The sequence below is a fragment of the Arachis hypogaea genome, chromosome 11 (genome assembly GCF_003086295.3).
Source record: "Arachis hypogaea cultivar Tifrunner chromosome 11, arahy.Tifrunner.gnm2.J5K5, whole genome shotgun sequence".
Classification (NCBI taxonomy): domain Eukaryota; kingdom Viridiplantae; phylum Streptophyta; class Magnoliopsida; order Fabales; family Fabaceae; genus Arachis; species Arachis hypogaea.
In genome coordinates, this window is record NC_092046.1 from 123,548,580 (window position 1) to 123,562,354 (window position 13,775).

The 13,775-nt window shown below is 38.6% G+C and overlaps 2 non-coding genes across 2 annotated transcripts; both read left to right on the top strand.

Annotated features, from left to right (window-relative positions):
• The first annotated feature begins 2,517 nt into the window (after positions 1 to 2,517).
• Positions 2,518 to 2,625, top strand: LOC112724816 (small nucleolar RNA R71). The gene has a single exon (XR_003163961.1). It is a non-coding gene; the product is annotated as a small nucleolar RNA R71 (small nucleolar RNA).
• Positions 2,626 to 9,851: 7,226 nt separating this feature from the next.
• LOC112724670 (small nucleolar RNA R71) lies at positions 9,852 to 9,959 on the top strand. Its single transcript, XR_003163823.1, has one exon. It is a non-coding gene; the product is annotated as a small nucleolar RNA R71 (small nucleolar RNA).
• The last annotated feature ends 3,816 nt before the right edge of the window (positions 9,960 to 13,775 follow it).

Here is a 13,775-nt window from a genome sequence, read left to right on the forward strand (position 1 = left end):
TTGTCTTCCCTTTCCTCTTTCTAGAGGCTTCTCTGGCCTTAGGTGCCATCAATGGTTATGGAAAAAACAAAAAGCTATGCTTTTTACCACACCAAACTTAGAATGTTGCTCGCCCTCGAGCAAAAGAAGAAAGAATAGAAGAATAAGAAGAAGATATGGAGGAGATGGAGGGAGATGTGTATTCGGCCATATGGGTGGGATTGGGTGGGAAAGAGATGTTGAATTTTGAAGGAAAGTGGGTGTTTGGATGTGAGTGGTAAAGAGTTAATAGGGAAGAGTGTTTATTGGGAATAGAGGATGATTGAGAAGAGAGAAGAGAGTGAGTGGAGGTAGGTGGGGATCCTGTGGGGTCCACAGATCCTGAGGTGATCCTGTGAGGTCCACAGATCTTGAGATGTCAAGGCATTTACATCCCTGCACCAATTTAGGCATGCAAAATGCCCTTGCACACAACTCTGGGCGTTCAGCGCCAGGTTGGTGCCCATTTTGGGCGTTCAACGCCCATTTGCTGCCATTTCTGGCGTTGAACGCCAGAACCATGCTTGTTCTGGGCGTTCAGCGCCAGGATGCTCCCATTCTGGGCGTTCAGCGCCAGAATTATGCTCTGTTCTGGCGTTTAAACGCCAGACAGATGCTCCTCCAGGGTGTGATTTTTCTTCTGCTGTTTTTGATTCCATTTTTGAATTTTTTTGTTTATTTTGTGACTCCACATGATCATGAACCTAAGAAAACATGAAAAACAATAAAAATAAGAATTAGATAAACATTAGGTTGCCTCCCAACAAGCGCTTCTTTAATGTCAATAGCTTGACAGTGGGCTCTCATGGAGCCTCACAGATGTGCAGAGCTTTGTTGAGACTCTCCAACACCAAACTTAGAGTTTGGATATGGGAGTTCAACACCAAACTTAGAGTTTGATTGTGGCCTCCCAACACCAAACTTAGAGTTTGACTGTGGGGGCTCTGGTTGACTCTGCTTGGAGAGAAGCTTTTCCTGCTTCCTCTTCATGATTGTAGAGGGAGATCCTTGAGTTTTAAATACAAGGGAGTTCTCATTCCATTGAAGGACTATTTCACCTCTGTCAACATCAATCACAGCTCTTGCTGTGGCCAGGAAAGGTCTTCCTAGGATGATGGATTCATCCTCTTCCTTTCCAGTATCCAGGACTATGAAATCAGTAGGGATGTAAAGGCCCTCAACCTTTACTAATACATCTTCTACTTGTCCATAAGCCTGTTTTCTTGAGCTGTCTGTCATCTCCAGTGAGATTTTAGCAGCTTGCACCCCATAGATTCCCAGTTTCTCTATTACAGAGAGGGGCATGAGGTTTATCCCTGAACCAAGGTCACACAGAGCCTTAAAGACCATGGTGCCTATGGTGCAGGGTATTATGAACTTTCCAGGATCCTGTCTCTTCTGAGGCAATGTCAGTTGATCCAGATCACTTAGTTCATTGATGAACAAGGGAGGTTCAACTTTCCAAGCATCAATGCCAAATAATTTGGCATTCAGCTTCATGATTGCACCAAGAAACTTGGCAGTTTGCTCTTCAGTAACATCCTCATTCTCTTCAGAAGAAGAATATTCATCAGAGCTCATGAAGGGCATAAGGAGGTTCAATGGAATCTCTATGGTCTCTAGATGAGCCTCAGAGTCCTTTGGTTCCCCAGAGGGAAGCTCCTTATTGATCACTGGACGTCCCAGGAGGTCTTCCTCCTTGGGATTCACGTCCTCTCCTCTCCTCACAGGTTCGGCCATGGCGCTTATGTCAATGGCCTTGCACTCTCCTTTTGGGTTCTCTTCTGTATTGCTTGGGAGAGTACTAGGAGGGATTTCAGTGATCCTTTTACTCAGCTGGCCCACTTGTGCTTCCAGATTTCTAATGGAAGACCTTGTTTCATTCATGAAACTTACAGTGGCCTTAGATAGATCAGAGACTAGATTTGCTAAATTAGAAGCATTTTGTTCAGAGTTCTCTGTCTGTTGCTGAGTTGATGATAGAAAAGGCTTGCTATTGCTAAACCTGTTTCTTCCACCATTATTAAAGCCTTGTTGAGGCTTTTGATCCTTCCATGAGAAATTTGGATGATTTCTCCATGTTGAGTTATAGGTGTTTCCATAAGGTTCACCTAAGTAATTTACCTCTGCTATTGCAGGGTTCTCAGGATCATAGGCTTCTTCTTCAGAAGATGCCTCTTGAGTACTGTTGGATGCAGCTTGCATTCCATGCAGACTCTGAGAAATCATATTGACTTGCTGAGTCAATATTTTATTCTGAGCCAATATGGCATTCAGAGTATCAACCTCAAGAACTCCCTTCTTCATAGGCGTCCCATTACTCACAGGATTCCTTTCAGAAGTGTACATGAACTGGTTATTAGCAACCATGTCAATGAGTTCTTGAGCTTCTGCAGGCGTTTTCTTTAGATGGATGGATCCACCTACAGAAGTGTCCAGTGACATCTTTGATAGCTCAGATAAACCATCATAGAATATATCCAGGATGGTCCATTCTGAAAGCATGTCAGAAGGACACTTTTTGGTCAACTGTTTGTATCTTTCCCAAGCTTCATAGAGGGATTCACCTTCTTTCTGTCCGAAGGTTTGAACATCAGCTCTAAGCTTGCTCAGCTTTTGAGGAGGAAAGTACTTGGCTAAGAAAGCCGTGACCAGCTTATCCCAAGAGTTCAGGCTGTCTTTGGGTTGAGAATCCAACCATAATCTAGTTCTGTCTCTTACAGCAAAAGGGAAAAGCATGAGCCTGTAGACTTCAGGATCTACTCCATTAGTCTTAACAGTATCACATATCTGCAAGAATTCAGTTAAGAACTGGAAAGGATCTTCAGATGGAAGTCCATGAAACTTGCAGTTCTGCTGCATTAGAGAAACTAATTGAGGTTTCAGCTCAAAGTTGTTTGCTCCAATGGCAGGAATGGAGATGCTTCTTCCATGTAAATTGGAATTAGGTGCAGTAAAGTCACCAAGCATCTTCCTTACATTATTATTATTTTCGGCTGCCATCTCCTCTGCCTGTTCGAAAATTTCTGAAAGGTTATCTCTGGATTGTTGTATTTTAGCTTCTCTTAATTTTCTCTTCAGAGTCCTTTCAGGTTCTGGATCTGCTTCCACAAGAATGTTCTTATCCTTGCTCCTGCTCATATGACAAAGAAGAAGGCACAGAAAAATAATAATAATAATAGAGATCCTTTATACCACAGTACAGGGATCCCTTTGTGAGTGGAAGAAAAGAGGGGGAGACAAAGAATGTGATGTAAAGGAAGAAATGCAACTGTACTGATGGAAGAGATGTGAGATGAGATGTTAGGATATGAATGAATAAATAGAATAGGATGGGGGAGGTATAATTTTCGAAAATTATTTTGAAAAGGAGTTAGTGATTTTTGAAAATTGGTTTTTGAAAATTTGTTAGTATTTTTCGAAAATTTTTTTTTTGAAATAAAAATAAAAATAAAAATAATTAGTTAATTAAAAAGAAATTTTTGAAAAAGGGGGAGATATTTTCGAAAATTAGAGAGAGAGAGTTAGTTAGGTAGTTTTGAAAAAGTTAAGGAACAAACAAAAAGTTAGTTAGTTAGTTGAAACAAATTTTGAAAAGATAAGAAGTTAGGAAGTTAGAAAAGATATTTGAAAAGATATTTTTGAAAAAGATAAGATAAGAAGATATTTTTGAAAAGATATGATTGAAATTAGTTTTTGAAAAAAAAGATTTGATTTTTAAAATCACAATTAATGACTTGATTCACAAGAAATCACAAGATATGATTCTAGAACTTAAAGTTTGAATCTTTCTTAACAAGCAAGTAACAAACTTCAAATTTTTGAATCAAAACATTAATTGTTTATGTTATTTTCGAAAATTTGGTATAAAAATAAGAAAAATATTTTTGAAAAATATTTTTGGAATTTTCGAAAATAACTAAGAAATTTGAAAAAGATTTGATTTTTGAAAAAGATTTTGAAAAAGATAAGATTTTCAAATTGAAAATTTGATTTGACTTATAAGAAACAACTTTGATTTTTTTAAAAAATTTTTGAAAAAGTCAACTCAATTTTCGAATTTGATGAGAGAAAAAGGGAAAGATATTTTTTTGATTTTTTGAATTTTTATGAAAAACATGAAAAATATGCTATGCATGAAATTTTTAGATCAAAACAATGAATGCATGCATGAATGATATGAATGTCAAGATGAACACCAAGAACACTATGAATGTCAAGATGAACATCAAGAACATAATTTTGAAAAATTTTTAATGCAAAGAAAACATGCAAGACACCAAACTTAGAATTCTTTAATGCTTACGCACTAAGAATTCAAGAATGCATATGATAAACATGAAAAGACACAAAACAAAAAATCATCAAGATCAAACAAGAAGACTTACCAAGAACAACTTGAAGATCATGAAGAACACTATGAATGCATGAGAATTTTCGAAAAATGTAGGATGCACATGCAATTGACACCAAACTTATGATATGACTCAAGACTCAAACAAGAAATAGAAAAATATTTTTGATTTTTATGATTTTCTAATTTTTTTGGATTTTTTTTTTTCGAAAATTATTATGAAAAGAAAAATAAGGATTCCAAAATTTTTAATATGAATTCCAGGAATCTTGCCATATTAGTCTAAAGCTTCAGTCCAGGAATTAGACATGGCTCACTAGCCAGCCAAGCTTTCAATGAAAGCTCCAGTCCAAAACACTAGACATGGCCAATGGCCAGCCAAGCTTTAGCATTTAACATCAGAGTATATTGATCTTGATAACAGATTGCAAGCCTCAGTCCAATTAAATTTAGACATGGCTTTACAGCCAGCCAGGCTTCACATGCTTCATGAAACACTAGAATTCATTCTTAAAAATTTTGAATAAAAATTTTTTTGAAAACATTTTTTTTTTTTGAAAACAGATGAGAAAATTTTTGAAAGATTTTTGAAAAAAAAATTTTGAAAAGAAAACGAAAAGAAAGTTACCCAATCTGAGCAACAAGATGAACCGTCAGTTGTCCAAACACGAACAATCCCCGGCAACGGCGCCAAAAACTTGGTGCACGAAATTGTGATCTCCAGGCTCGAACAAATCCTGGTAATGGCTCCAAAGCTTGGTGCTCTGATCTTAATTCATAATTGTCACAACTTCGATACAACTAACCAGCAAGTGCACTGGGTCGTCCAAGTAATACCTTACGTAAGTAAGGGTCGAATCCCACGGAGATTGTTGGTATGAAGCAAGCTATGGTCACCTTGTAAATCTCAGTCAGGCAGATATAAAGTGATAATGGTGTTTTCGAATATTATATAGTAAAATAGGGATAGAGATACTTATGTAAATCATTGGTAGGAATTTCAGATAAGCGAATGGAGATGCTTTTCGTTCCTCTGAACCTCTGCTTTCCTGCTATCTTCATCCAATCTGTCTTACTCCTTTCCATGGCTGGCTGTATGCAAGGGCATCACCGTTGTCAGTGGCTACATCCCCTCCTCTCAGTGAATAATATGCTCACGCACCCTGTCACGGCACGGCTATTCATCTGTCGGTTCTCGATCATGCTGGAATAGGATTCACCCTCCTTTTGCGTCTGTCACTAACGCCCAGCACTCGCGAGTTTGAAGCTCGTCACAGTCATTCAATCATTGAATCCTACTCAGAATACCACAGACAAGGTTTAGACCTTCCGGATTCTCTTGAATGCCGCCATCATTCTAGCTTACGCCACGAAGATTCTGGTTAGGAGATCTAAGAGATACTCATTCTAGCTTATTTCATGTAGAACAGAAGTGTTTGTCAGGCACGCGTTCATAAGGGAGAAGGATGATGAGCGTCACACATAATCATCACCTTCATCACGTTCTTGGGTGCGAATGGATATCTTAGAAGAGAAATAAGAAGAATTGAATAGAAAACAGTAGTACTTTGCATTAATCTTTGAGGAACAGCAGAGCTCCACACCTTAATCTATGGAGTGTAGAAACTCTACCGTTGAAAATACATAAGTGAAAGGTCCAGGCATGGCCGAGATGGCCAGCCCCCTAAAACATGATCAAAGGATCATAAGGTAATCCAAAGATGTCTAATACAATAGTAAGAGGTCCTATTTATAATAAACTAGCTACTAGGGTTTACATGAGTAAGTATTTGATGTATAAATCCACTTCCGGGGCCCACTTGGTGTGTGTTTGGGCTGAGCTTAAGTGTTGCACGTGCAGAGGCCATTTGTGGAGTTGAACGCCAGTTTTTGTGCCAGTTTGGGTGTTCAACTCTGGTTTTGGATCCTTTTCTGGCGCTGGACGCCAGATTTGGGCAGAAGGCTGGCGTTGAACGCCAGTTTACGTCGTCTATTCTTAGCCAAAGTATGGACTATTATATATTGATGGAAAGCCCTGGATGTCTACTTTCCAACGCAATTGGAAGCGCGCCATTTCGAGTTCTGTAGCTCCAGAAAATCCACTTTGAGTGCAGGGAGGTCAGAATCCAACAGCATCAGCAGTCCTTTTTCAACCTCTGAATCTGATTTCTGCTCAAGTCCCTCAATTTCAGCCAGAAAATACCTGAAATCACAGAAAAACACACAAACTCATAGTAAAGTCCAGAAATGTGAATTTAACACAAAATCTATTAAAAACATCCCTAAAAGTAACTAGATCCTACTAAAAACATACTAAAAACAATGTCAAAAAGCGTATAAATTATCCGCTCATCAGTCATCTCTCGGGAAAATGATCCAATGCCCTGTCACGGCATGGCTAATCGTCTGGAGGCATCACCCTTGCCAATGGCTTCATCTTATCCTCTCAGTGAATAATATGCTCACGCACCCTGTCACGGCACGGCTATTCATCTGTCGGTTCTCGATCATGCTAGAATAGGATTTACTATCCTTTTGCGTCTGTCACTAACGCCCTGCAATCGCGAGTTAGGAGCTCGTCACAGTCATTCAATCATTGAATCCTACTCAGAATACCACAGACAAGGTTTAGACTTTCCGGATTCTCTTGAATGCCGCCATCATTCTAGCTTACGCCACGAAGATTCCGGTTAAGAGATCTAAGAGATATTCATTCTAGCTTATTTCATGTAGAACGGAAGTGTTTGTCAGGCACGTGTTCATAGGGGAGAAGAATGATGAGCGTCACACATAATCATCACCTTCATCACGTTCTTGGGTGCGAATGGATATCTTAGAAGCGAAATAAGAAGAATTGAATAGAAAACAGTAGTACTTTGCATTAATCTTTGAGGAACAGCAGAGCTCCACACCTTAATCTATGGAGTGTAGAAACTCTACCGTTGAAAATACATAAATGAAGGTCCAGGCGTGGCCGAGATGGCCAGCCCCCAAAACGTGATCAAAGGATCATAAGGTAATCCAAAGATGTCAAATACAATAGTAAGAGGTTCTATTTATAATAAACTAGTCACTAGGGTTTACAGAAGTAAGTATTTGATGTATAAATCCACTTCCGGGGCCCACTTGGTGTGTGTTTGGGCTGAGCTTAAGTGTTGCACGTGCAGAGGCCATTTGTGGAGTTGAACGCCAGTTTTTGTGCCAGTTTGGGTGTTCAACTCTGGTTTTGGATCCTTTTCTGGCGCTGGACGCCAGATTTGGGCAGAAGGCTGGCGTTGAACGCCAGTTTACGTCGTCTATTCTTAGCCAAAGTATGGACTATTATATATTGATGGAAAGCCCTGGATGTCTACTTTCCAACGCAATTGGAAGCGCGCCATTTCGAGTTCTGTAGCTCCAGAAAATCCACTTTGAGTGCAGGGAGGTCAGAATCCAACAGCATCAGCAGTCCTTTTTCAACCTCTGAATCTGATTTCTGCTCAAGTCCCTCAATTTCAGCCAGAAAATACCTGAAATCACAGAAAAACACACAAACTCATAGTAAAGTCCAGAAATGTGAATTTAACATGCTTGTTCTGGGCGTTCAGCGCCAGGATGCTCCCATTCTGGGCGTTCAGCGCCAGAACTATGCTCTGTTCTGGCGTTTGAACGCCAGACAGATGCTCCTCCAGGGTGTGAATTTTCTTCTGCTATTTTTGATTCCGTTTTTGATTTTTTTGTTTATTCTGTGACTCCACATGATCATGAACCTAAGAAAACATGAAAAACAATAAAAATAAGAATTAGATAAATATTGGGTTGCCTCCCAACAAGCGCTTCTTTAATGTCAATAGCTTGACAGTGGGCTCTCATGGAGCCTCACAGATGTGCAGAGCTTTGTTGAGACTCTCCAACACCAAACTTAGAGTTTGACCGTGGGGGCTCTGGTTGACTCTGCTTGGAGAGAAGCTTTTTCTGCTTCCTCTCCATGGTTGCAGAGGGAGATCCTTGAGTTTTAAACACAAGGGAGTTCTCATTCCATTGAAGGAATATTTCACCTCTGTCAACGTCAATCACAGCTCTTGCTGTGGCCAGGAAAGGTCTTTCTAGGATGATGGATTCATCCTCTTCCTTTCCAGTATCCAGGACTATGAAATCAGCAGGGATGTAAAGGCCTTCAACCTTTACTAACACGTCCTCTACTTGTCCATAAGCCTGTTTTCTAGAGCTGTCTGCCATCTCTAATGAGATTTTAGCAGCTTGCACCCCATAGATTCCCAGTTTCTCTATTACAGAGAGGGGCATGAGGTTTATTCCTGAACCAAGGTCACACAGAGCCTTAAAGACCATGGTGCCTATGGTGCAGGGTATTATGAACTTTCCAGGATCCTGTCTCTTCTGAGGCAATGTCAGTTGATCCAAATCACTTAGTTCATTGATGAACAAGGGAGGTTCAACTTCCCAAGTATCAATGCCAAATAGTTTGGCATTCAGCTTCATGATTGCACCAAGAGACTTGGCAGCTTGCTCTTCAGTAACATCCTCATTCTCTTCAGAAGAGGAATACTCATCAGAGCTCATGAAGGGCATAAGGAGGTTCAATGGAATCTCTATGGTCTCTAGATGAGCCTCAGAGTCCTTTGGTTCCTCAGAGGGAAGCTCCTTATTGACCACTGGACGTCCGAGGAGGTCTTCCTCCTTGGGATTCACGTCCTCTCCTCTCTTCACAGGTTCGGCCATGGCGCTTATGTCAATGGCCTTGCACTCTCCTTTTGGATTCTCTTCTGTATTGCTTGGGAGAGTACTAGGAGGGATTTCAGTGATCCTTTTACTCAGCTAGCCCACTTGTGCTTCCAGATTTCTAATAGAAGATCTTGTTTCATTCATGAAACTTACAGTGGCCTTAGATAGATCAGAGACTAAGTTTGCTAAATTAGAAGCATTTTGTTCAGAGTTCTCTGTCTGTTGCTGAGTTGATGATGGAAAAGACTTGCTATTGCTAAACCTGTTTCTTCCACCATTATTAAAGCCTTGTTGAGGCTTTTGATCCTTCCATGAGAAATTTGGATGATTTCTCCATGATGAGTTATAGGTGTTTCCATAAGGTTCACCTAAGTAATTCACCTCTGCTATTGCAGGGTTCTCAGGATCATAAGCTTCTTCTTCATAAGAAGCCTCTTGAGTACTGTTGGATGCAGCTTGCATTCCATGCAGACTCTGAGAGATCATATTGACTTGCTGAGTCAATATTTTATTCTGAGCCAATATGGCATTCAGAGTATCAACTTCAAGAACTCCATTCTTCATAGGCGTCCCATTACTCACAGGATTCCTTTCAGAAGTGTACATGAACTGGTTATTAGCAACCATGTCAATGAGTTCTTGAGCTTCTGCAGGCGTTTTCTTTAGGTGAATGGATCCACCTGCAGAAGTGTCCAGTGACATCTTTGATAGCTCAGATAAAACCATCATAGAATATATCCAGGATGGTCCATTCTGAAAGCATGTCAGAAGGACACTTTTTGGTCAACTGTTTGTATCTTTCCCAAGCTTCATAGAGGGATTCACCTTCTTTCTGTCTGAAGGTTTGAACATCAGCTCTAAGCTTGCTCAGCTTTTGAGGAGGAAAGTACTTGGCTAAGAAAGCCGTGACCAGCTTATCCCAAGAGTTCAGGCTGTCTTTGGGTTGAGAATCCAACCATAATCTAGCTCTGTCTCTTACAGCAAAAGGGAAAAGCATGAGCCTGTAGACTTCAGGATCTACTCCATTAGTCTTAACAGTATCACATATCTGCAAGAATTCAGTTAAGAACTGAAAAGGATCTTCAGATGGAAGTCCATGAAACTTGCAGTTCTGCTGCATCAGAGAAACTAATTGAGGTTTCAGCTCAAATTTGTTTGCTCCAATGGCAGGAATGGAGATGCTTCTTCCATGTAAATTGGAATTAGGTGCAGTAAAGTCACCAAGCATCCTCCTTGCATTATTATTATTTTCGGCTGCCATCTCCTCTTCTTGTTTGAAAATTCCTAACAGGTGCTTACTGGTTAGTTGTAATTCAGAGTCCTTTCAGGTTCTGGATCTGCTTCAACAAGAATATTCTTGTCCTTGCTCCTGCTCATATGACAAAGAAGAAGGCACAGAAAAATAATAATAATAGAGATCCTTTTTTTTTTTGAATGAGGGAGAGATGTTAGTAGATGAATAAATAAAAAAATAGAAGGAGATGAGAGAGAAGAGAATTTTTGAAATTAATTTTTGAAAAAGAGTTAGTGATTTTTGAAAATAGTTTTTGAAAAATGTTAGTAATTTTCGAAAATTAAGATTTAAAAATTAAAATAATTAATAAATTAAAAAGAAATTTTGAAAAAGGGGGAAGATATTTTCGAAAAATGAGAGAGAGAGAATTAGTTAGGTAGTTTTGAAAAAGTTAAGGAACAAACAAAAAGTTAGTTAGTTAGTTGAAACAAATTTTGAAAAGATAAGAAGTTAGGAAGTTAGAAAAGATATTTTGAAAAGATATTTTTTGAAAAAGATAAGATAAGTAGATATTTTTGAAAAGATATGATTGAAATTAGTTTTGAAAAAGATTTGATTTTTAAAATCACAATTAATGACTTGATTCATAAGAAATCACAAGATATGATTCTAGAACTTAAAGTTTGAATCTTTCTTAACAAGCAAGTAACAAACTTCAAATTTTTGAATCAAAACATTAATTGTTTATGTTATTTTCGAAAATTTGGTATAAAAATAAGAAAAAGATTTTTGAAAAATATTTTTTTAATTTTCGAAAATAACTAAGAATTTTGAAAAAGCTTTGATTTTTGAAAAAGATTTTGAAAAAGATAAGATTTTCAAATTGAAAATTTGATTTGACTCATAAGAAATAACTTGATTTTTTTTTAAAATTTTTGAAAAAGTCAACTCAAATTTTCGAATTTGATGAGAGAAAAAGGGAAAGATATTTTTTTGATTTTTGAAATTTTTATGAAAAACATGAAAATTATGCAATGCATGAAATTTTTAGATCAAAACAATGAATGCATGCAAGAATGCTATGAATGTCAAGATGAACACCAAGAACACCATGAATGTCAAGATGAACATCATAGACACAATTTTGAAAAAAATTTTAATGCAAAGAAAACATGCAAGACACCAAACTTAGAATTCTTTAATGCTTACGCACTAAGAATTCAAGAATGCATATGATAAACATGAAAAGACACAAAACAAAAAATCATCAAGATCAAACAAGAAGACTTACCAAGAACAACTTGAAGATCATGAAGAACACCATGAATGCATGAAATTTTTGAAAAATGCAAGATACACATGCAATTGACACCAAACTTATGATATGACTCAAGACTCAAACAAGAGCACAAAAATATTTTTGATTTTTATGATTTTCTAAATTTTTTTGGATTTTTATTTTATATTTTTTGAAAAATTATATGAAAAAGAAAAAATAAGGATTCCAAAATTTTCAACATGAATTCCAGGTATCTTATGCTCTAAAGCTCCAATCAAAGGGTCAGGCATGGCTTAATAGCCAGCCAAGCTTTAGTATGTAACTCAGACATGACACGCCTGACATTCCTTACATTCAACAGCCAATTGGCTAAGAAAGATAAAGAAGCTCTTCTCTTGAGTATAAGGATTGAGACATGGCTTTACAGCCAACCAGGCTTCAACATGCTTCATGAAACACTAGAATTCATTCTTAAAAATTCTGAAGCCATAGAATAATTTATTTTTGAAAACATTTTTTTTTTCGAAAACAAAGGAGAAAATTTTGAAAGATTTTTGAAAAATTTTTGAAAATAAAACAAAAAGAAAATTACCTAATCTGAGCAACAAGATGAACCGTCAGTTGTCCAAACTTGAACAATCCCCGGCAACGGCGCCAAAAACTTGGTGCACGAAATTGTGATGTCACATTCATAATTTGTCACAACTTCGATACAACTAACCAGCAAGTGCACTGGGTCGTCCAAGTAATACCTTACGTGAGTAAGGGTCGAATCCCACGGAGATTGTTGGTATGAAGCAAGCTATGGTCACCTTGTAAATCTCAGTCAGGCAGATATAAAGTGATAATGGTGTTTTCGAATATTATATAATAAAATAGGGATAGAGATACTTATGTAAATCATTGGTAGGAATTTCAGATAAGCGAATGGAGATGCTTTTTGTTCCTCTGAACCTCTGCTTTCCTGCTATCTTCATCCAATCAGTCTCACTCCTTTCCATGGCTGGCTTTATGTGATACATCACCACTGTCAATGGCTACTTTCGGTCATCTCTCAGGAAAATGATCCAATGCCCTGTCACGGCATGGCTAATCGTCTGGAGGCATCACCCTTGCCAATGGCTTCATCTTATCCTCTCAGTGAATAATATGCTCACGCACCCTGTCACGGCACGGCTATTCATCTGTCGGTTCTCGATCATGCTGGAATAGGATTTACTATCCTTTTGCGTCTGTCACTAACGCCCTGCAATCGCGAGTTAGGAGCTCGTCACAGTCATTCAATTATTGAATCCTACTCGAAATACCACAGACAAGGTTTAGACTTTCCGGATTCTCTTGAATGCCGCCATCATTCTAGCTTACGCCACGAAGATTCCGGTTAAGAGATCTAAGAGATATTCATTCTAGCTTATTTCATGTAGAACGGAAGTGTTTGTCAGGCACGTGTTCATAGGGGAGAAGGATGATGAGCGTCACACATAATCATCACCTTCATCACGTTCTTGGGTGCGAATGGATATCTTAGAAGCGAAATAAGAAGAATTGAATAGAAAACAGTAGTACTTTGCATTAATTTTTGAGGAACAGCAGAGCTCCACACCTTAATCTATGGAGTGTAGAAACTCTACCGTTGAAAATACATAAATGAAGGTCCAGGCATGGCCGAGATGGCCAGCCCCCAAAACGTGATCAAAGGATCATAAGGTAATCCAAAGATGTCAAATACAATAGTAAGAGGTTCTATTTATAATAAACTAGTCACTAGGGTTTACAGAAGTAAGTAATTGATGCATAAATCCACTTCCGGGGCCCACTTGGTGTGTGCTTGGGCTGGGCTTTAAGTGTTGCACGTGCAGAGGTCCTCCTTGGAGTTGAACGCCAGCTTTTGTGCCAGTTTGGGCGTTCAACTCTGGTTTTGGCTCCTTTTCTGGCGCTGGACGCCAGATTTGGGTAGAAAGCTGGTGTTGAACGCCAGTTTACGTCGTCTATTCTTAGCCAAAGTATGGACTATTATATATTGCTGGAAAGCCCTGGATGTCTACTTTCCAACGCAATTGGAAGCGCGCCATTTCGAGTTCTGTAGCTCCAGAAAATCCACTTTGAGTGCAGAGAGGTCAGAATCCAACAGCATCAGCAGTCCTTTTTCAACCTCTGAATCTGATTTC